General features: G+C 35.6%; 1 non-coding gene across 1 annotated transcript; it reads left to right on the top strand.

The window, feature by feature from the left end:
- The first annotated feature begins 9,958 nt into the window (after nucleotides 1-9,958).
- Nucleotides 9,959-10,045, top strand: Trnas-gga. Its single transcript has one exon. It is a non-coding gene; the product is annotated as a tRNA-Ser (tRNA).
- Nucleotides 10,046-22,002: the final 11,957 nt, after the last annotated feature.

The following is a 22,002-nucleotide window of genomic DNA, read 5'->3' as shown; positions in this document are numbered from 1 at the left end:
TAATGCAACAACTTCTTCATGTTCAACATTTCCTGCAACGGCAAATAGCATATTCTCGCCAAAGTAATGCTCATTTATGTAATTATCTAGATCTCCTCGAGTAAAAGATTTTACAGTATCTTGCGTGCCTAAGATTGACCTGCCGAAAGGTTGATCTTTATAAGCTGCCTCAAAATATTTATCGAAAACAATGTCACTTGGTGAATCATTAGTTTGAAAAATCTCTTGTATTACAACGCCCTTCTCACGCTCCAATTCATCTTCTGGAAATGTTGAATTCATCAATATATCTATTAGTATATCAATACCAGTTTTGATGTCTTTCTTGAGGACTTTTGCATAATAGGTGGTGCTTTCCCTACCAGTGCTGGCGTTGAAAACCCCACCTATGTCATCAAAAGCTTTTGCAATTTCAAAGGCAGTTCTTGTCTTCGTCCCTTTGAAAGCCATGTGTTCTAAAAAATGGGATATTCCATTTTGCTTTGCACTTTCTGCTCTACTGCCAACACCAACTCGTATGCTTAAAGCTACGGAATCAATATCACGCACCTGCTCAGTTATTATGCGCAGACCATTATCTAATTTTGTTACCCGGGGTACATTCATCTTATGTGTTCTTTTTTAAATTCTCTTCTGCAAAATCCCAATTAATTAAATGATCAAGGAAAACTTTTATGTAGTCAATTCTACGGTTTTGACAATCTAAATAATAGGCGTGCTCCCACACATCCATAGTGAGTAGTGGCACTTGGCCATAAATTATTGGCAAATCTGCATTTGGAGTCTTGGTGATTTTGAGCTTTCCTAACCTACCTTTTTCGAGCACTAACCATACCCATCCACTGCCAAACTGGCTTACTCCATGGTTGGAGAATTCTTCATAAAATTTATCAAAGCCACCGATATCGTCCTGAATTTTTTTTGCTAAAAGACTACTATCTTTAGGCTTACCACCACCATTTTTTTTCATTGAGTTCCAATAAAAAGTGTGGTTCCAAACTTGTGCTGCGTTATTAAATATAGGCAAGTTGCTGCTATTACCATGAACTTCTGTTATTAATTCCTCAATTTTTACATGTTGATAATCTGTATTTTCAACTAGCTCGTTGAGTTTATTTAAATATCCTTTATGGTGCTTATCATAATGAAAATCTAAGGTTTTTGCAGATATATAAGGCTCCAAAGCTGTTTTATCGTATGGTAATTCAGGTAAAGTAAAACTCATAAAAACCTCTTTATTTCTAACCTACTTGGATGGTAGGGCAATATATGCTTTTGTGCAACATATAATTAATAGCTAAAACATTTAGGTATCTATTGCATTATTCTAAATTATACTACAATAATAATTATTATATAAGCCATAGAAACGGATTAAATACAAAAACTTCCTTGACAAACTCCGCCAACCCCATTATCATGAAACTGAAGCTATTTATTTATCTTCTCTGTACAGATTAAATGACAAAAAAACTCACGTATCTGGCGTCTCATGTTTAATTTTTTGCACTATGTGCACCTTATGTCTTATAAAATTTCTACCTACATAAGCTGAAACGCGCTTATAAAGCGTTTAAAACATAAAAAAACGCCAACTTAAAAAATGGATAGTGAATAACTAGCTACCCTAGGGTTTCTTTTGCCTTTTTTTCTGTTTAGTAAATTTCTTAACGTTTATAATTTAGATTAGTTGCGGTTTAAAAGTAGCTGAATCGCGGTTATTAAACGTTTAGAATAAAAAAACGCCATACTTGAAAGTATAATGTAAGTAATTAGCCAACCACGGGGCTTCTTTTGCCTTTTTCTCCGCTTGGTAAATTTCTTAATGTTTATACGGAAGGTGTCATCCGAGTAGCTGACACTGGGATGACAAAAAAAGGAGCACTGGGATGACATCATAGGGGCGCTGGCCTGACAATCGTCATTCCGCTACGTGTTAGCGGGATCTAGAGATACCGTGACGGTATGACAAGGGAGAACAGTTGTATTCCTGCACAATTTATTCTCATGACAAAAACGTCTTAACTTTCTCTCTACTTTTTCTGGATAAGGTCAATTTTGTGAAAAAATGGATTGAATTATAGGCAGATTTGGCTATTATTTGTAATACATGGGTATTAGGTAAAATGTTTAAATTTGATCCTTTATTATTAGCTCGAATTCAGTTTGCCTTCACAATAGGCTTTCACATTATATTTCCTGCTTTCACGATCGGGCTTGCAAGTTTTCTAGCCTTTTTGGAATGGTGTTGGCTTAAGACTGGTGATACACGTTTCCGTGATGTTTATAAATTCTGGATCAAGATTTTTGCCGTTGCTTTTGGCATGGGAGTGGTATCTGGAGTTGTAATGTCATATCAACTTGGTACCAATTGGTCGATTTTTTCTGACCGCATAGCCAATGTTCTCGGCCCTCTATTTTCCTTTGAGGTTTTAACAGCCTTTTTTCTGGAGGCATCTTTTTTGAGTATTATGCTATTTGGATGGAATAGAGTAAGTTCTCGTATGCACTTTGCTTCTACTTGTATTGTTGCAGTGGGAACGCTTATTTCAGCTTTTTGGATTATTGCGGCCAACAGTTGGATGCAAACACCCGCTGGATTCACGATTGGTGAGAATGGTCTCCTATATCCAACCAATTGGTTAGAGATTATTTTTAATCCTTCTTTCCCTTATCGCTTTATTCATATGGTAACAGCAGCCTATCTTACAACAGCTTTTGTGGTTGGTGGTGTAGGAGCATTTTATCTTTGGAGAAAACGACATGCTCCTCAAGCAAGAATTATGCTTGGTATGGCAACCATTATGGTAGCTTTAGCTGCACCATTTCAGCTGTTCATGGGAGATAGGCATGGATTAAATACACTAAAGCATCAACCTGCTAAGATTGCTGCAATGGAAGGTATATGGGAAACCGAAAAAGGGGCTGGCTTACTTTTATTTGCTTATCCGGATCAGCAAAATGAAATTAATCACTACGAGATAAAAATTCCTAATCTTGCCAGCTTGATCTTAACACATGATTTTTTAGGAGAAGTAAAAGGATTAAAGGAATGGAAAAAAGAAGATAGACCACCTGTAGTATGGGTATTCTGGTCCTTCCGTATAATGGTTGGAGTTGGAATTTTAATGATCATAATTGGGTCAGTAAGTGTTATACAGTATCTTCGTGGCAAATTATTCCAAAGTTGTTTCTTACATGGATGGTGGATATCAATGATGCCGTCTGGGTTCATAGCGTTACTTGCAGGTTGGTTTACTACTGAAATTGGCCGTCAACCTTACACTGTATATGGAATTATGCGCACAATTGAATCATTTTCATCTGCGATTACCGGTCCTCAGGTTGCATGGTCTTTGATTGCATTTATCGTTATGTATACCCTTATATTTGGAGCAGGTAGTTACTATATTCTGAAACTTATATACAAAGGAATTCCTGTCATTAAAGAAGAAGAGCAATTTTATAAACACGGTATTGGAGCTTCAGTGATTGATGCTGGTACATCTGGAAAGGACAACAATCATGTTTGATTTTTCTTCCTTAATTAATTTACCCCTAATCTGGGGATTACTAATTGCCATAGCTGTTTTACTGTATATTTTAATGGATGGGTTTGATTTAGGTATTGGTATTTTACTTCCTTTTGCACCGTCAGATAAATGCCGTGATCACATGATAAGCTCAATTGCACCATTTTGGGATGGAAACGAAACATGGTTGGTACTAGGTGGTGGAGGGTTGTTTGCTGCTTTTCCTCTTGCATATTCAATATTAATGCCTGCTTTTTATATTCCAATCATTATTATGCTGCTTGGCCTTATAGTGCGCGGAGTATCCTTTGAGTTTCGTTTTAAGGCAGAAGGAAAATACAGGCGATTATGGGATTATGCCTTTCATTTTGGGTCACTTGGTGCTGCATTTTGCCAAGGCATGATTTTAGGTGCATTTATACATGGTGTAGAAGTAAACGGACGCAACTTTTCTGGTGGCCAATTTGATTGGGCAAGTGCTTTTAGTGTAATGACAGGCATTGCTGTGATATTTGGATATGCACTTTTAGGTTCTACATGGCTCATAATGAAGACAGAAAATATAACACAAGAATGGGCACGCAAGGTTGCTTCTTATACGCTTGGTTTTGTAGGTATTTTCATGGGACTAGTGAGTGTAGTGACACCATTTTTAAATGAACGTATTAAAAACTTTTGGTTTAGCATGCCAAATTTTTATTATTTATTTTCTATTCCATTACTCACATCTTGGCTATTTTTCATGCTGTGGTTTGATCTTCAGAATACTAAACGGGAGTACCGTCCATTCTTTCTCAGTATTGCTATTTTTTTTATGGGATATTTAGGTTTAGGAATTAGTATCTACCCATGGATTATACCTTTTCAATATACCATTCTGGATGCAGCCGCTTCTGGGCCAAGTTTATCTTTAATGCTCATTGTTATAATACCGCTTTTACCAATCATTTTAACTTACACTGGTTATTGCTATTATGTCTTTCGTGGAAAATCAAATTATGAACACACATATTAAGGAGTTAGTGACCTTATGGTTAAAACGTTACCCTTAAATCAAGCAGTCGTTCAGGCAATGGCGTCAACTCAAGAACCTTCATTAGCAAACCCTCCTATGGATTTTCTGAAAAGTTTTTGAGTATATTGTATTTTTAATTTGTAGAATAAGTTTTTTTCCTTTTTGCATGCTAACCAAAAAGGGTTCTGTCATCCTTCTTGTCATATAAGTAGCTTGACGCGGGCATTCAGTTTTCTTTATAATTTTCTTTGTGAAAGAACAAAAATGCTTATTTGTAACCATAGCTGGCTTACCAAATGCTGGGAAGTCTACATTAATTAACAGCATCATAGGCAAGAAAATTGCAATTGTCACCCCTAAAGTGCAAACAACAAGGACGCAAATAAGGGGTGTTGCAACATGCAACAACACACAAGTTGTCTTTACTGACTCCCCAGGAATTTTCTCAGCAGAAACAAAACTTGAAAAAGCTTTAGTCAAATCTGCATGGTCGGCAGTTAAGGATAGTGACATCACTTTGTTGCTTGTTGATGTAAGCAATTATTTGAAAAATATAGAAAGAATTAAGACTATATTTATGCGGCTGCAGCGCACAAAAGGCAGATGCATTTTGGTTATCAATAAAACTGATTTGGTAAAAAGGCCTGAATTAAAGATGGCGCATGAGCATCTGAATTTGCTTTATAAATTTGAAAAGGTTTTTATGATATCAGCATTAAAGAATGATGGACTTTCTGATTTGATGAATTACTTGTCTGAAGTTGCATCGGTGAGCCCCTGGTTTTATGAAGAAGATCAAATAACCGATTCCTCGACAAATTTTTTATCAGCAGAAATTACGAGAGAAAAATTATTCTTGAACTTGCGTGAAGAATTGCCATACTCTACAGCTGTTATAACTGAACAATTTGAGGAAAAAAAAGATAAGAGTTTAGTCATCAAACAGATCATATTTGTGTTGAAAGATAGTCATAAAAAAATAGTACTAGGAAAAGATGGCAGTAATATTAAAAAAATTAATATCGAAGCGCGTGCTGAACTAGAAAAATTATTTGAGTGCAAGGTACACCTCTTTTTATTTGTGAAAGTGCGACCTTGGATCGACCGTCCGGAGGAGTATATAGGCAATGCTTAATTCTTTATTGGTATTTGATATTGAAACTATACCAGATGTAAATTCCTGCAAAAATTTACTCAATATTAGTGATGATAGTAGTGTAGAAGAGAAGAGGGATGCATTAACAAAATATCATCTTGAAATAACAAACGGGCAAAACTCTTTTCTGCGTCAGCCTTTTCACCTTGTTGTAGTTATTAGTTTTTTACTTTGCAATATAAGCTACCAGAGTGGTTATGAGGTGTTCACACTGCAAGAAATAAGATCTGGAGGCACACTAAATTCCAGTGAAAAGGAGCTAGTGAAAGGATTTTTTAACTACATATCAGAGAAAAAGCCAAGATTAGTTTCGTTCAACGGACGCACTTTTGATATACCAGTGCTGAAGTATCGTGCTATGGTCCATGGCATTCAAGCAGAATATTTTCATAAAGCTGGCGATAAGTGGAATAGTTACAATCAGAGATATAGCAGTGATTGGCATTGTGATTTGCTTGAATCCCTCTCTGATTTTGGAGCTTCTGCGAGAGTAAAAATGAACGAAGTTTGTGCAGCATTTAATCTTCCTGGTAAGATTGGAGTTGATGGGTCACAAGTTATGGGCTTATACGATAGCGGCAAGATACAAGAGATTCGAGATTATTGTGAAACAGATGTAATTAACACTTATTTGATTTACTTAAGGTTCATGCATCATCAGGGAAGGATTACTACTGAAAGCTACAACAAAAGTGTGGAAGAGCTACTTTTAGAGTGCGAAAAAAAAGAATACCTAAAGAAATTTAAAGAAGAATGGCAAATAACTTGTGGTGGAAAAATTTTACTTCCATAGAATAAATAGTCGAGTTATAATGCACTAACAAGCGAACCTCTGTACTAAATTTTGGTTAATATACACGTTGAGCATATTAAGAAAGTTGCTTTTAAGGTATTGCATTTTACTTTTATTTTCGTTATAAGGTTGCTTTAAGTTGAATTTTCAACATTTTTATACTATTTACATTTAAGATATGATTTCGAAATTTTTTGGGGGCACTTCATGAAAAAGTCTATGTATACTAGAACTGCTCTAGTTTCTTTATTAACTTTATGTTCTTTCAGCAGTTTTGCAGCTGACTTTCCTGATGAGAGTATGAAGGAAATAAAAAAGCAAGAGAGCACAAAAACTTCTGGAAAAACAGAAGTTATGAAAACATCAAATAAAAAACTGAAAGAAAAGATGGACAGAATATGTAATGCTGATCCAAGAAAAAAAGCTGAAGAGCTTAAGAAAAAAGAGGAGCTAAGATTAGCAGCCGAGCAGAAGAAAAAAGAGGAGATCAGGCTAGCAAATGAGAAAAAAGCAAAGCTTATAGAGGATTCAAAAGCGAAAGCTCTAAACGCTAAGAATTCTAATATAGAAAAAGGTAAAGTTTCAAAAACTAAGCGTTCTAAAACTAAGAATGCTAAAGTTGAAGCTAAAGATGTAAAGAAGGATATAAAAGTTGTTAACAAAAATACAGAGGAAAAAGGTAAGGCAAGTCCTGTTGTTTCAGTTGGTGGAGTTGATATTATCGATACCAATCAAGGGCAAAGTAATTTAAGAATAACTTTTGGTGGTGTTGTTGATGCTCAAGGTTATGGCAAAGCTGGACCAAGTGGCGCAGATTATAAACGTTATAACGTTATGCCAAACAGATCTACAGAGTATTATAATGCCACTCCAGATATAACAAAAGGAGCAAATCCAATATTCTATGAAGGAATAGGAAATATTGGTGATTACAGCAACGATATGGGTATGATTGCTGATGCAATATTGCACCTCAGAGCAGAAAATAAGAATGAAGATTTAGGTCTTCTTTATGGTGCTGACGTGCAGTTTCATGTCCCAGTGACCGAAGGTAAGGGAGCTTCACAGGGTGTTTATGCTGCAAAAGGCAGAAGTGCGCATGTGTTTGTTAACTCAAAATATGGTGACGTGAAGCTTGGTTACCAATTTGGTCCTGAGGCTCTGATGAGGCTTGATGCAACAAGAATTGCGACTGTTGACGGAGCTGCAGATAGTGACTGGTTCAGAAAAGTGAACTTAGAAGGAAGCGCTGCTAGCTTTCCATTTTATGTAACACCACGTCTTTACACTGAAAGTTTTTCGAGTGAAAGTGAAAAATTCTCTTTCCGTATGGCAGGGAAATATAACAAAGGCGTTATGACTACACTGCCATTTAGAGTTGCTTACTACTCACCAAATTATATGGGCGCAAGATTTGGTATCAGCTACTCACCTCGTTATGATAGTGGTTTGTTTACTGTAAAAGAAACAGTTTCAGAAGATAAAGGCGGTAAGATAGAACATAAGGAAACGATAAAGCATGTCGGCCCAGACTATGAGCACATAGTAAGTGCTGGTGCATCATATGAATATGACTTTGATAAACATAACATAAAAGTTAAAACTTCTGCAGTTGGTGAATATGGCTTTCCAAAGCAACCAAGTAAAGATAAGCATCTTTATAAGGAATTTGTGGAGTATAATGACCTGATGGGTGTTAATTTTGGTGTAAGCGCTGATTATAAGATTAATGAAGATCAAGGCGTAAAGTTTGCTGCCTCTTTTGCATACTTGGGCAAATCTGGTCAACCGAAGGGTATTAAAAAATTAATTGGTGATACCTATACGGAAATTGATAGTAAAGATGCTACTGATGGCAAAAGAGTGGAAGGGCTGAAAGCTCAATTTGGTAAAGATAGTATAGATACCATGTATTGGACTGTAGGAGCTGGGTATCAACATGAGAATATCTACACAAGTTTGACGTATTTTGGCAGCAGAATGAATGACAAAGATATGCTTCATGATGGTGCACTTGGCGTTCAATATGATCTGTCTCCTGCATGCAGTAAGAACAAATTTGTTCCTTACGCAGCTCTCCATTATTTTATGACTAACGAAACAGGTAAGCTGAAAGATGAGTCTGATGCTGATGTACCTTCTAACCAAGGAATTCTCCTTCTTACTGGTGTGAAGTTTTCTTTCTAACCAGCCAGTACACACCACAGTTAATTGTGGTGTATTCTTGTCTGTTAGTGTTTATTTGTCGATCAAATAAACATATGGTGTCCTCTCTCCTGTCATCCCAGTGCGTGACACACAACTGTACGAACATTGTGATTTGAGGACACTCCACCAAGAAGGATGTCATCCCAGTGCCCAGACACTGGGATCCAGCTTTCCATGCAACTTCATCAAAAGCGTTTATTCAGCATAAGATCAGCCACTTTTTATGCTCACCAAATCAGTTTGCTTACTTACAAGCAAAATTTCCTGGATTCCAGTGTCAAGCACTGGAATGACACCCTATGGTCACCGGAATGACGCTTTATGGCTACTTAGATGATGAGAAAAGAACACACTGCCCTTATTCTACTGGCCGTATAGCTACTTTCAAATTTAATCAATTAAGCAGGAGGACCCTATGCAAACCACACTAAAAAATCATTTAGCTGGAGAATTACTTACCACTGCTACGTGCTGGAAATTAACGCTTGCAGGTGGAGAAGTAATGGGATTCACTGACTATGATGAAGACTTAAATATTGATAATATACTCTATAAATCTTCAAGTGGATTTACAGCCAGTAGTATAATATTAAACAGCAATTTAAAGACTGATAATTTGGAAATTGAGGGAATATTAAATAGTGTTGATATCAAAAAAAAAGATGTTTTATCAGGAAAGTACGACTTTGCAAATATTGAGATATTTCTTGTGAATTATAAAGACTTGACCCAGGGAACAATGAATCTACATTCAGGAATTTTTGGTAAAGTGACATTAAGTAGTGGAAGATTTATTGTTGAAATTAGAGGGCTTTCAGCAAAGCTTGAGAGAAGCATAGCAGAATTATACTCTCCTGCATGCAGAGCACAATTTTGCGATGATAAATGTAAAGCCGATACTAAAAAATTTAGTAAAATAAGTACAATCACTAAAGTAATAGACGAAAGAAGATTTGAAGACACGAATTTAACTGAGAGTGATGAATATTATAAGCACGGAGTAGTAAAATTCTTTGGCTCAATAGCGTTTGAAGGTGTAGTAAAAGAATATAAAAATAAAGTAGTTACGTTGTTTACTTCGCCTCCATACCAAATTTTTGCTGGAGATAAATATTCAATACTCGCAGGTTGCGATAAAACATTTCCAACTTGCAGAAGCAAGTTTAACAATACTGTGAATTTTCGTGGTGAACCCTATATACCAGGTTTTTATATTGTTTAGCAGTACAATTTTCAATATTATGAATAAGCATGGAAAGGTGGCTGAGTGGTCTAAAGCACACGCTTGGAAAGCGTGCACATATGAAAATATGTCGGGGGTTCGAATCCCCCCTTTTCCGTATGTTACTTCTAGAATAGAATAAAACCCCCGGTCGCGCACACAACTGTACGAACATTGTAATATGGTACAATGTTACAACTATGCGGTGGTAATTTACGATAAATTCATGTAGCCATTTCAAATTTAGCCATACCAATGTCAGTAAATTGATTAAGCAAATAACACTTGAGTAGCAGTTCCTTCCCACGATTAATTTCAGATTTGTTCCGAAAATTAAACCCGAATGTTTGTTTCAGTCGCGAGAAAAAACTTTCTACATAAGATCTTTTTCCGTAGTTTGTTTGCCTTTTCCACCTCTTCATTCCATCTTCGCTGTATGACTTTATTAGTCTAATTGCAGCATTTCTCTCTACCATACTTTGGATGCTCTGCTGCATTGTTTTTTTGGAGGAATTTTTGTCTTTATGCCGCATTCATCACACAATTTATAGAGTTTATGTCTGTCATATGCTCTGTCTGCATATAGTGCTTTTATGGCATGCTGAAAATTAACTCCTTTAAGTAAATCGCAAGCTCCATAGTGATCAGACCGTTACTGTATTTTGCAGCTATGGCTTTTTTGCTGTTTATATTCAACATTACATGCAATTTTCTTGTCTGTTCATAGCCACGATATTTTCTATCAGCGCTATTTTCCTTGCTGTGTGTTGTTATAAATGCTGATGCTTGTGCTATCTATGGCAATTTCGATATCTTCCATATTATTTTTATCAATTCTGCAATCATTGATCTTAATATTAAGTTTTTTTTGAAGCTTGCGAATAGCTGATAACTGCCAAATCTCTTCCTATTTGTTGCAAATATCCTTTTATAAACCCGACTGTTTGTCTTAAGCCAATTCTAAAAAGATTAACGATTATATGCACTAAAATCACAACTTTATCACTATAAATATAGTTGCCGCCCTGCATTTTTGGACTATTTTCATACCAATTTTCGATAGCTTTATCGATGTAACGAAAAATATTTCCTCTTTTTTCTAGAAATTTGTTATATTCATGGCAGTTACTAACTCTCATTTTTTGTGGCATATTTTTTCTTCAACAGTTAAATAGCTATTTATAATGAATTTTGTCAGTAGCCACCAGATTTTTTCAGTTGCTATGCAACAAAGCTATCCCAGTGTCAAGCACTGGGATGACAGGAAAAGAGGCTATTTGGATGACATCTTTCTTCTTGGTATAAATTATTTTATATCTCAATGTTCATACAGCTATGCACGTTGCTGCATAGTGGATGAGGTGTACTACCTCTAAGAATATACATTATCTCACATAATAATATAATATTTCGTTCATAAATCAACGTTTTTAACATGCAGCAAGAACATTTCCGTTGTAATTAAGGTTCTTAAGATGTATATTAATGAATCTTGTTTTCAATAAATAATGAAAGTAATAATTGTCATGATAATGTTATTGTGTAGCAGTTACACAATGGCAAGCGAGAGAATAAGTCTAGTGGATAAAAAACTATCTCAAGGATATGTAGCTCCAGTGCTTATAGAAAATAGCGTTATTTTATCAGACAAGCACGGCGCTTTATATTCCTTTGATATTGATAACTCAAAGGCTATGAATTGGAAATTACACCTCTCACATAGGAAAAAAATTGGTAACATGAGCCTATCACATTATGAAAAAAATGTTTTCTTTATAGTGGATAACACTTTACACGCAATAGGCGCAAAAACTGGCAAGATTGAGTGGGAAAAAGAATTGAGAGCTCCAGTAAGAGGAAAAGCAGCAGTAATAAATAATAAATTGGTAGTATTGACTATTGATAATTATCTGTACGTGTTTGATATAAAAGATGGCAGCTCCGCTTGGGCTTATCAAAACGGTATCAATGAGGTTCGAGGTTTGTATTCCATATCGCCAACAATTTCTAACGATAAAATAATAGCACCATTTTCAAATGGTGAGTTAATAGCTTTTAATGAAGACGGTAAAAAATTGTGGAGCCAAAAATTGGCTACAAACCTTTTGGATACACAGCTCACAGATGTAACTACTACACCGAGAGTGCTTGGCGATACTTTAATAGCTACAAATAATTCTTATATTTATGGTATTGACGTAAAATCAGGAAATATTTTATGGTCAAAGTCACTGCAAGTAAAAAGTGTATCAGACATTGAATCATATTACAGTCCTCTTATTCCTGCAGAGAAACAAAAAGAAGGCGGCAGAATTTTTATAGTTACTAAAGATGATAAAATAATTGGCCTGGATATAAAAAATGGAGAAACAGTCTGGGCATCTGATTTAATAGAAAATACGCAATTGTTTGCTCCAATTATGCATGCCCATACACTGTGGGTGACAAGCAATAAAAGTTCAATGTTTGCTTTTCCGGGATCTGAAAGTGCAGGAAAGGTAGTCAAAGTACCTGGTAATGTGTTTCACACTCCAGTGTTTACTCGCAATAAGATATATGTAACAACTGAGAAGAATGGTGTTTATTCTTTAGAAAATAGGTTTGTTTTTTATGACTGATTATGATTTAATTGTTATAGGTGGTGGCCCAGGAGGCTATAAGTGCGCTATCGCTGCTGCAAAGCTTGGATTGAAAGTTGCCTGTATAGATAAAAATAGCATTTTTGGTGGCACATGCCTCAGAGTTGGGTGCATACCCTCCAAAGCATTGCTCCATTCTTCCTATCAGTATGCTCACACGAAAAATGATCTGTCGAAGCTTGGCATAAAAATTAAGGACGCAAGTTTCGATTTAAAAGAAATGCTAGGTTATAAGGACGCCAGAGTTCAGGAACTTGGAAAAGGTATAGAATATCTGTTTAACCTTCACAAAATCACTAAAATCAATGGGCTTGCTTCTTTTGACCAAGGTAATCTTGAAGTTTCAGTTGAAGGTAAGGTGCTGAAGACAAAAAATATAGTAATTGCAACCGGTTCTGACGTTATTTCTTTGCCAGGAATTAATATCGATGAGAAAAATATTATTTCATCAACTGGTGCATTATCTTTAACTGAAGTACCAAAAAAACTTGTCGTAATCGGAGCCGGGGCAATAGGGCTTGAAATGTCTTCTGTATGGAGCAGGCTAGGGTCTGAAGTCACTGTAGTAGAATTTTTTGATAGAATCGCTGCAGCAATGGATGGAGAATTAAGTAAGTCTCTACTTTCTAGTCTACAAAAACAAGGAATAAAATTTTTACTCAGTACTAAAGTTGAGGAGATAAAACAAAGTAGTAATTCTTTGAGTGTGAAAGTTTGCTCTGTAAAAGATAATCAAACAAACACTATAGAGGCAGATAAGGTGCTGGTTGCAGTAGGTCGCAAACCATGCACTGAGAGTCTTGAAAAAATAGAGAAAGACAGTCGTGGTTTCGTTCAAGTTAACAACAGATATGAAACTAATGTAAAAGGAATATTTGCTATTGGTGATGTGATCGGTGGAGCAATGCTTGCTCATAAGGCAGAAGAAGAAGGAGTGGCAGTTGCAGAGATAATCGCTGGGCAAGTACCTCACGTTGATTATGAAATCATACCATCTGTCATTTACACTCACCCTGCGGTTTCTTCAATCGGTAAAACTGAAGAGGAGTTGAAAAGTGTTGGCCGTAAGTACAAAGTTGGTAAATGTCAATTTGCTGCAAACGGCAGAGCAAAAATCACTGATGATGCTGAAGGATTCGTGAAAGTGCTGACTTGTAGCAGAGCAGATACAATACTAGGTGTGCATATCATAGGAGCATACGCTGACACGCTAATAAACGAAGCAGCGGTTGCAATGGCATATGGCGCAGCAGCAGAGGATATATACAGAATTTGTCACTCTCATCCTGATATAAATGAAGCCTTTCGAGATGCGTGCATCGATGCTTTCTTTAAAAAATAATTGTGGACCTCGGTTCAATCATTGAAAAATGGTATGAGTGGCTGAGGTGCAACAGATCTTATTCACCAAATACTTTAGAGTCATACATGAGGGACTTGAAGGATCTTATAAGTTTCCTAAATACTCACATTGGCGGAGAAGTAAATGTTGGTACTCTGAAAAATTTAAGCATACCTGAGTTAAGAAGTTGGCTTACCTCTCGTTACGCAAGAGGTGTAAACGCAAGATCCAACACTCGAGCACTCTCAGTAATCAGAAATTTCTTCAAGTACATAAAAAATAACCACAATATAGACAATGAAGCTGTATTTTCCTTATCAAGGCCAATTCAGAGAAGAACTCTGCCCAAAGCATTATCAATACCTAATATAAAAACTTTATTGAAAGAAATGAAACTATCCGACCTGGGTGAACCTTGGGTGGTAAAAAGAGAAATTGCGATTATCGTCCTGCTATATGGTACAGGCTTAAGAATCAGTGAAGCGTTGAACCTTAGGGTTAGTGATATTAACAATGAAAGTTTAATAGTAACAGGTAAAGGAGATAAACAAAGGCAGGTATTCATTCTCCCCGTAGTAAAAAAATGTATACAAGAGTATATAAAAGCTTGCCCTTACCTTGATGAAGCACAACATCTTTTTGTGGGAGTAAGAGGAAAAAAATTGGGAAGAACTTATGTGGCCAATCGTTTGCAGAAAATAAGGAGAATGTTAAATTTACCAGAAATTTTATCTCCACATGCATTTCGTCATAGTTTTGCTACTCATTTGCTTCAGGAAGATATTGACATAAGATCAATACAACAACTGCTTGGTCACTCAAGCCTGGAAACTACTCAAATTTACACTCACCTCAATTATCAAGATGTTTTTAACATGTACAAAAATTTTCAGCAGGGCCTGGAGAAGAAATCAAAACTTTAACTTCGTTCTAAACCACCAAGCTGAGTGCTTTCAACATCACTAAGTATTGTGTTTGCTTTATATAAATTACAACATCCTAATAAAAAAAAAGCCAGTGCAACTGCTGTAAAGAAAGCACTTATTATCCCTGGATAATCTTCTATTACTAAACATGCAACAACAGTATATACTCCAAGCAATATAAAACATGCAGAAGCGTAGTTGCTTAGTTTTCTACCAGAAGAAATTGCTTGCGAGGATTTTTCGTTTTTATTACTACGGAGCAGTCTATTTTCTGATGAAAGCCTATCTCTTTCTTCCCTTACTTGTTTCAAATCTCTTTTTAATCGTGAAATTTCGACAGTGTCGCTTGCTCTTCCACACACAATTCTTTTAAATTCAATCAATTCACTTTGTTGAGCCGATTTTTCCTGCCTTACTTGTACTAAATCTTTTTCTAATTGTGAAATTTTGCCAGTTTTATTCGTTAGCTCTTGCTCTTTCTCTACAAGTTGAGCTTTTGTTCTTTCAAGCCCTTGTAAAAACTTCTCAAAATCTTCTGGTATATTATTCGTATTTGCAGGAAATTTTTCATTTAAATAATCTTTAATAGAGTTAACTGGATTATCAACACCCCCCAATGCAGCAGTAACAACTGCACGATTTATAAAACAATTATCTTCTACTAATTTTTTCACATCATCTAAATCTTTTCTATTAATAGTATCAGTTAATCGGCTCTGAATAGCTTGTTCAATTGTTTGCTTTAATTGTGCATACTGCTCGTAACTAAAATCTAGGTCTTTATGTTTTAAAAGTTTTGTCAATACTTCTTTTTCATCTTCTGTTATCGTTCGTAAACATAATCGAATAATTAAGCTAAGTGGTGTTTTTATTCTTCCATCTTGGGTTCTTCTCCAGCAATTAGGATGAAGCTCTTGATTCAATAGTCTTTTCGCTTGGCAAATATTTCCGCTAGAAAGAGCAGCTAATAATTCTTTTCCTTTCTGTGCTTTTTGTATTTCTATTATCAAATGCCCAGCACGATTTTGTCTAGCACATTCCTCAGGATTTTGATGGTTTTTATTGGTTAGATAAGTGTTTATGTTTGGATGACTTAGTAAGAGTTGTAAAGTTTTCTTTTGTTGAAAGCACATTGCTAGATGCAAAACTGTATTGTTATTATTTTGTTCAGAAATATTAACATCTATGCTCCGGTGCAGTAGGAGCAACCTAATCATATTCTGATATTCTTTTTCTGTTTCAGAGCCTGCAGACAAATTAGTAACTATGGACATCAAAGGTGTCATGCCTTCTTTATCAAACGCATTAACATCCGCACCCTCTGCCAGAGCTTCTTTAAAATCTTCTAGGTTTCCATCATCAATAGCCTTAAATAGCTGTTTTGTTGATTCACTTAGCTGTCTTGAAGTTGTCGGATTTCGAGCTTGCGATGCCGTGTTATCACCACCTCCATAAGCTCCATAATATGCTACACCGTTTCTATAAGGCATACTAAACCCTCTTTATTAATGATTTACTAATATAATTATGTAAAAGAAAAGATACCGTCTTGTTAGTCAACAAAAAAGTCATAAAAATTCTCCAAATTGCATAATAAAATCAAAAAATACTTCCAACTGTGTAGCAGTATACAGATTATAGTTAGTGGATATGTTGATAAGTAAATTAGTTACATATAAAACAGCAGAAATTTACTTATCAACATATCCACTAACCAACAACATTCAATAAATTTGTGTAAGATGCCATTTTACATAAGATGAATTAGAAGCATTTTTTGATTTTAAAGTACTAAACCTTCAGTTAACCTTTTAGCCCTATAGTTCTTGATATGATCTGGATCAAAGGCCTTTTTTGAACTTAAAACACCAAAAACTATATGAAGTAACTTACGCATTGCAGCACCAACTATGGCCATAGCATGCTTGCCTTTCTCTTTTAATCTTTCGCAAGAAGCCATAATGATAGGATTATGCTTTTTAGCTGCTATAGCAGGAAAGTACATTGCTTTACGTAATGTTCGTGAACCGGTTTTACTTAATCTGGGCTTGGCATGTACGGATGAGCCTGATGTTATATTTTGTGGTATAGTTCCAGCATATGCTGCCAATTGCCTAGCATTTATAAAGGCTTTTATACCAGGAATTTCAGCTAAAATAGCTATTGCTGTTTCCTCTCCTATTCCTGGAATAGTTAATAGGAGTTGAAAATCTTCCAACAATTCTTTGTGTTGTTTTAATAGTTCGCGTATGGAGTTTTTTATTGTTTCTATTTTTTGCTCTATGTTCATTGCAAGGTCTTCCCAAGCATTTGCAACTTCTTTAGGCAGTCTCTCTTTCTTTTCTAAATGATTATTTGCTAATGTTAACTCATCCTTTAACGCATTTGAGCAACGATAAAGATGTTTTAATTTTTTCTTTTCAGGAGAAGGTGGTGTCCAACGAGAAGGTTCCTGTCTTTGACAATAATCTGCAATAATCTCTGCATCAGTCTGGTCATTCTTTTGTCGTGTAAGCTTACTTTTTGCATAAAATCTTATGCAAGCTGGGTTTACAACACTAACGAAATATCCAGCGTTGTGGAGGAACTCAGCCAAAGCTTCGCTATAACAACCAGTGGATTCCATGCAAGCTTTTACTTCTTCTACGTTATGTTTTTGTAGAAAGTTCAGTAGACCTTGAAACCCAGTATCATCATTTTTAAATTTCCTTTTCCTAGTTTCACGCTTTCCTTTTTTACTTATGAATGAGAGAGAAACATCAAAGCGTTCTTTTGAAACATCTATACCTAAAAAGTTGTTGATCATATATAACTCCATATACTACTATTAAAAATGAAAAGTAAGGCTTACCTTGTGAATACAGAATTAGAACCATTTAGGCCTTTCTACGATACCGTCCAGCCTCTACTTTTGAGAAGGGAACTCTTTTCTTTTCTACAGATTTTATATCTAAGGAATCTTCCAGAGTTCTTCCCTTCTCCACCTAATGCTTAAGCTTAAAAACACTAGATGCTTTTTTCAAGATACAAGATGTCATCCCAGTGCCCAGACACTGGGATCCAGGAATTTTATTAAGTTGGTAAGCATAAAAGTAGCCGTTTTATGTTAAAATACAACGTTTTAATGATTAAAAAAAGGCTGGATTCCAGTGTCAAGCACTGGAATGACACCATTTGCTGTGCAATTTACCTTCAAAAATGAATGTTCGTATAGCTGTGCGCCCGGCACTGCCCTACATTATTGGTAATTATATTATAAGGTGCAAAAGTTGTATAATTCATTTGACTTAAAACGGCTCATTGTATAAAATTGTGGCTAATATATGAATAAAGGTTAACATGGCAGTTAAAATAAGGTTGGCGAGGTTTGGCGCAAAGAAACGCCCTTTTTATAGGATAGTTGTAGCTGATTCACGAGCACCAAGAGATGGGCGTTTTATTGAGAAAATAGGACAATATGATCCAATGTTACCAAAAGACAATAAAAATCGTGTTGTGGTGAAAGCTGATAGATTAAAACATTGGCTAAGTGTAGGCGCGCAGGCAACTGAAAGAGTACTGTGGTTTATCAAAAAAGGCATAGTAACTTTAGAAACAGAACCAAAGAAAACAGAAAAGAAGAAAGTAGAGAACGAGAAAGCACAAGGGCAAGAGGCATAAGTCTCTTAAAATGCTAATAACAAACAGCGATAAATTAGACGATATTGTATCTTCTGATTTGTCAGCTATGAATGACTTTGTCTTCAAAAATGTCAATGATGAAGATGCTAAGCTTGCTACTGATATTATATCTCATCTTGTTAGGTCAGGTGGAAAAAAAATAAGGCCTAAACTAGTTTTTATTATATGTAAAATGCTAAACTATTCTGGGGAGAATAGGATCAACGTTGCTGCATCGGTAGAGTTTATACACAATGCTACTTTACTTCATGATGATGTGCTCGATGAAAGTGAGGCACGCCATGGAGTTAAAACAGCGAATAAGATTTGGGGAAATAAATCAAGCATTTTAGTTGGTGATCTATTGTTGACTCTAGCATTTAGATGGCTTATAGAGTGTGGAAATTTAAATATTCTCTCTATTTTATCTAAAGCATCGCATTTACTTGTGAAGGGTGAAATAAAGCAGATGACAGCACGCTTTGACCCCCACACAGTCAGGGAAAATTATTTTGATATCATTGGAGAAAAGACAGCATCTTTATTTTCTGCATGCTGTGAAGCTGCATCAACAGTATCTGGTGCAACAAATGACGAAACAGAGAGGCTAAAGAATTTTGGTTTTAATTTTGGTATGGCATTTCAAATAGTTGATGATATGCTCGATTATACTGCTAATCAAGGCACTTCTGGAAAGCAAGTCGGAAAAGACTTTTTCGAAGGTAAAGTCACCTTACCTGCTATTATAGCATACGAAAAGGGCAGTCCAGCAGAGCAAAAATTCTGGGAAAAATGCTTTTCTTCAGCTAGACACAATTTTGACCAAGCATTACACTATATTAATCACCATAATGCCATTCAGCTTTCTATGGAAAAAGCTAGACACTACATTAATATGGCACAAAATGATATTAGTACTTTTTCTGATTCTTTTTATAAAACTACTTTAATTAACTTTTTAAATGCGAGCATAGAAAGACGAATGTAGCTGGCGCTTGATATTTTCAGATTAATTGTTATATATTTATTAGATTCTTAAGGGTAATGATATGTCAGATAGCAGTAAGGAGAAAAAGAAGAAGTTTGCTGATATGGTAAGTAGGCAGAAAGGTGACGACCAACAAAGTGATAACCATAAGCAAACTGATGATTTAAATGAAGATCTCAATACATTAAAAGAACGTGCAGTTCAGCTTGAAGATCATTTACGCCGTGCTGTTGCAGATAATGAAAACGTCAAACGTATAATGCAAAAGCAAATTAGCGATGCAAGTGACTACGCAGTCACAAAACTTGCACGTGATATGATCGACTCGTGCGACAATTTAAAAAGAGTAATGGAAATTTTGAAAGACGGTGATCCTGTTCATGAGGGGATTAAAGTAGCTTATCAAAAAATTATAAATGATCTAAAAAAACATGGAATAGAGGAAGTAGATCCACTTGGTGAGCTTTTTGATAGTAATTTACACCAAGCTGTTGTGGAAAGAGAAGACAATGAAAAAAAGCCTGGCACCATTGTAGAAGTACTACAAACTGGTTATACTATCAAAAATAGGTTGCTCCGTCCTGCAATGGTTATTCTTTCTAAGAAATCTGCTGATTGTGGAAGCGATTAGCATGAGGTAAATGTATAATGACAAGTATTGTCTTTTCAGGTATCCAGCCAAGTGGCGTACTACATTTAGGTAATTATCTTGGTGCAATCAAACAGTGGATAGACTTACAGGATAAATACAAATCTCTTTTTTGTATTGTCGACCTACACGCAATCACAGCAAATAAGCTTCCCGCAAGTGAATTAAAAAGTAATATTTTCAAAACAGCAGCAGCTTATATTGCATGCGGAATAGATACAGAAAAGTCCATTATTTTTAGTCAGTCCACAGTTAGTGGTCATGCAGAACTGGGCTGGCTGCTTGGATGCTATACACCAATTGGTTGGCTTAATCGCATGACTCAATTTAAAGATAAAGCTGGCAGCGATAAACAAAAAGCCTCTCTTGGATTATATAGTTATCCAGTACTTATGGCTGCAGATATATTGTTGTATCAAACTAAATACGTTCCTGTTGGTGATGATCAAAAACAGCATTTGGAGCTTGCACGTGATATTGCATCAGCTTTTAACAATCATTATAAGCTGGATTATTTCATCGTACCTGAAATCTTAACTTTGGATTGCACATCAAGGATAATGAGCTTAAGGGATGGCACAAGCAAGATGAGTAAATCTGATCCTTCAGAACATTCGTGCATTAACCTTGATGATACGGATGACTTAATTGTCAAAAAAATAGAAAAAGCAAAAACAGATTCAATTCTAGGCTTTGCTACTTTAAAGTGCCGACCAGAAATAAGCAATTTGATAAACATTTATTCAGTGCTTAGTAATGTAAATGCAGAAAAAGTATGTGAAGAAGTGAACAAACATGACATGAAGCACTTCAAAAAAGAGTTAGCTGATTTAATTATCAGTGTTATATCACCCATACGTGAGAAAATGAATGATCTTTTAAAAGACCAATTCCATTTACATGAAATATTAAAAAAAGGCACAAAGAAAGCAGCAGAAATTGCAACCCATAATATAAAAGAAATCAAGGATATTATTGGATTTGCTCAATATCTGTAAGGTTCCAAAGTGTGATGGTGCGAACCGTCATACCGCCGCGGTATCTCAGCCGCTAACACGTAGCGGGATGACGGTTTTTCAAATTGTCGGTAAATCTAAGTCAGTTTAGCTATAGGCAGCAATTTTCTGTATTTATTTTAAGTTGAAGAAAGCTCAAATGAAAAATCGTGTTTTGCTAAAAATCACAGAATGCAGTCTGGTTACAAAATTCTCTAATGGTCTTAAATAAAACTTCCAGTGAATGATTGTCAGACATATTGTGCTCTGCTGATTTTATTAAGTGTACTTCAACATCGGTTGACTTAATTTTTTCAGCTAAATTCAATGAAGTTTGATAAGGAACATCTTTATCATTAATGCTATGCAGCAAGCGCACAGGACAGTTTATATCTATTGTCTTTTTGTTTAAAAGAAGGTTCTTTCTGCCATCTTCGATCAAATTTTTAGTTATTTTGTATGTACAATGCTCTGAAGTAAAATCTATTACACCTTTAGAATCTAGTTCTTCTTTTTGCTTGCCTGACAATTGCTTGAATATCAAATCTTCAGTAAAATCGGGAGCAGACGATATACCAATTAGTGCTGCAATTTTTTCTGGAAATTGAAGGGCAGTGAGCAACATCAGCCACCCTCCCATACTTGAACCTATAATTATTTGTTTATCGCTAGTTAATTCACTCATTACTTTAGCACAATTTTTTTGCCAATCACTTATCGTGTAATCAATAAAATTACCACTTGAATGACCGTGACCAAAATAATCAAATAGCACAAGTGCTACGTCATTTTCTTGGCAAAATTTGTAAATAGCAGTTGCTTTAGTTCCATCCATATTGGATGCAAATCCACCGAAAAAAACTACAGAAGCTTTCT

Source organism: Drosophila ananassae, assembly GCF_017639315.1.
Source record: "Drosophila ananassae strain 14024-0371.13 chromosome 4 unlocalized genomic scaffold, ASM1763931v2 tig00000241, whole genome shotgun sequence".
In the NCBI taxonomy this organism is placed as follows: Eukaryota; Metazoa; Arthropoda; class Insecta; order Diptera; family Drosophilidae; genus Drosophila; species Drosophila ananassae.
Note: the sequence above shows the minus strand (reverse complement) of the source record. Positions and strands in the feature narration are given on the sequence as shown.